Genomic DNA, 2,741 nt, shown 5'->3' with positions numbered 1-2,741 from the left:
GCGGCGGAGGAGGCGCCCGACCCCGCGGCGCCCGAGTCGGGGGCGGCGGGTGAAGGCGGGGCGCCGGCCGCAACGGCAGGGCCGGCCGTGGAGGGCGCCGGCAGTAGGGCCCGTGGACCACCAAAGCCCGGAGGCGGTCCACGAACCAGGCGTGCTCGTCCACCTGACGAGGTCGTCGAATGGCCGCCGGTGGCCGGCGGTGACGAGACGACGAGGGGTGCCTGCTGCTGAAACGGGAAGACCATCTCATCAAAGTAAACGTGTCGGGAGGTGAAAACACGGTGAGAGACTGGATCGTAGCAGCGGTAGCCCTTAGTGTTAGGTGGGTAGCCGAGAAAGATGCAGGCGACGGAACGGGGTGCGAGCTTATGAGGCGCAGTGGCAGTGATGCTAGGGTAGCACAGGCAGCCGAAAATGCGAAGCCCTTCATAAGAGGGGGGTGCACCGAAGAGAAGGTGGTGAGGTGTAAAGTTCCCGCGAGTACGACATGGACGGATGTTTATGAGGAGGGAAGCGGTGGCTAGAGCGTCAGGCCAAAAGCGCGGAGGCACATTGGCGTGAAAGAGAAGAGTCCGAACGCAGTCATTAAGAGTGCGAAGGATGCGCTCAGCACGACCGTTCTGCTGCGAGGTGTACGGGCAAGTGAGACGAAAAATCGTGCCATGTGTGGCGAGAAGATCGCGGACAACGGTGTTGTCAAATTCCTTCCCGTTGTCTGTCTGCAACGCAAGAATGGGCCGGCCAAACTGCGTGCGGACATAAGAGTAGAAGCCGACAAGAGTGGAGATAACGTCCGACTTGCGGCGCAACGGGAAGGTCCACACATAATGCGAAAAATCATCAAGGATGACAAGGTAATACAGAAAGCCCGTATTACTTGCAACAGGAGATGTCCAAACATCACTATGAATCAACTCAAACGGGTACGATGCAACAAAGGAAGAAGCCCTAAACGGAAGACGAGCATGTTTGCCAAGACGGCATGCATGACACGAGTGATCCTCGTTCTTATTACACGTGAAAGAAAAACTTCGAAGTATGTGGCGAAGGGTGGCATGATTAGGATGACCCAAGCGAGCGTGCCAGAGATCCACTCCGGTGGCGAGAGCGACAGGGGCGGCGGAAGTGGTGGAGGCGGCGGAGTGAACCGGGTAGAGCTCATCGGGGCTGTCACATCGGTGGAGCACCATCCGCGTGCGAGCGTCCTTAACAGAAAAACCACAGTCGTCAAATTCAACGGTCACCGGATTTTCACGTGTAAGAGAACGAACGGAAACGAGATTTTTGATAAGATCAGGAGAAACAAGAATATTAGACATGGATATAGGGGTGGAGTTAGACGGAAAATATGTATGTCCAATATGGGTGATAGGAAGAGAAGAACCGTCACCGATGGTGATGCGGTTGGAGGTGTGGACAAGGTGGGCAGTATGGAGGTTACCGGGGTATGCCGCCATATGAGCTGTGGCGCCACTGTCCATGTACCAATCGCCGCCGCCGGTGTAGCTGGACGGGGAAGGGGCGGTGTGGAGAGCCGCCAGGAGAGTCGGGTCCCATGGCGCCGGCGGAAGAGGCGGCGCAGACGTCAGGGGCAGCAGCGGCGGCCTGCCTGGCGGCGGCTGCTGCCCGTAGGGTGCCGCATAGGGCTGCGGCGCGGCGTAATACGCCTGGTGTGACGGAGGCCGAGTGCCGAGAAGACCCGGAGTAGGAGCCCGTGGAACCGGCATAGAATAGGCGTGGACGACGCCGGTCCACGGGTTCTGACCGGCGTACCACGGGGCCGCCGGCGGAGGAGCCGGCTGCTGCTGGCGTGGCGCTCCTCCCTGAGCACCGCCGCCGCCTCCCTGCTTGCGGCCACCCCGGCGGCCGCCGCGACGGCCTCCCTCATTGCCCGCCGGCTGGGGCGGCGGAAAGGGGGCGGGTCGGGCGGGCGGGAAACCCGGTGGGAAGGCGGGCGCCGCCTGCGGGGGCGGCGTCGGGCGAGACGATGGTGGGGCCGAACCCCCACGTGTGCCGGCAACGAGGGCGGTATGGGTGGCGCGCGTCCTGGCCGCCCGCATCCGGCGTTCCTCCAGCTTGAGGTACGCGACCACCTTGCCAAAGGTGGGCTCCGGGATGAGGGTGAGGTTGGAGGCGGCGTTCCCGAAGTCCTCGTTGAGGCCGCCGGAGAGGGTGCTGATGAGGAGCTCGTCGCCGATCTTCTCCCCCAGATCACGGAGCTCATCGGCGAGCTTCTTGAGACGCATGCAAAAATCATCGATGGACGAGTCAAGTTGCTGGCACCCGTAAAACTCACCATAGAGGAGGACCTTGCGCTGCAGCCGATTGTCGGTGAAGAGGCCGTTGAGCTTGGTCCAGACCGCATGGGTGTCGTCCTCGTCGTTCACCACGGTGTGGAAGATGTCGCTGGAGATGGTGAGGTAGAACCAGCGAATGATGGTGGCGTCGAGGATCATCCACTCCTCGTCATGGATCATGAGCGCGGAGTCCACGGTGCCGTCCACGTGGCCGTGAAGGAGGTACTCACGGAACACGAGCGAAAAGTACCGCTTCCACGCGGAGTAGGAGGCGGTGGTGTGGTCAAGCTTGACCGGGACGCGCTCATGGATGTTGAGGTCGCGGACGAGGGTGACGTCGGGACCGGCGAACGGTTTGGAGACTGTAGAGGAGGAGGAGCTCATGATGGCGGCGGTGATCGGGTGGGGGCGCGGCGCGAGTTACAGAGAGGGAGAGGGAGCGGC

The 2,741-nt window shown here is 61.8% G+C and overlaps 1 pseudogene; it reads right to left on the bottom strand.

Moving 5' to 3' along the window:
- The window catches only part of LOC119272901, a 10,445-nt pseudogene extending 8,557 nt beyond the window's left edge, over positions 1-1,888 (bottom strand).
- Between the last annotated feature and the right edge of the window lie 853 nt (positions 1,889-2,741).

Source organism: Triticum dicoccoides, chromosome 3A (genome assembly GCF_002162155.2).
Source record: "Triticum dicoccoides isolate Atlit2015 ecotype Zavitan chromosome 3A, WEW_v2.0, whole genome shotgun sequence".
Taxonomy (NCBI): Eukaryota; Viridiplantae; Streptophyta; class Magnoliopsida; order Poales; family Poaceae; genus Triticum; species Triticum dicoccoides.
Note: the sequence above shows the minus strand (reverse complement) of the source record. Positions and strands in the feature narration are given on the sequence as shown.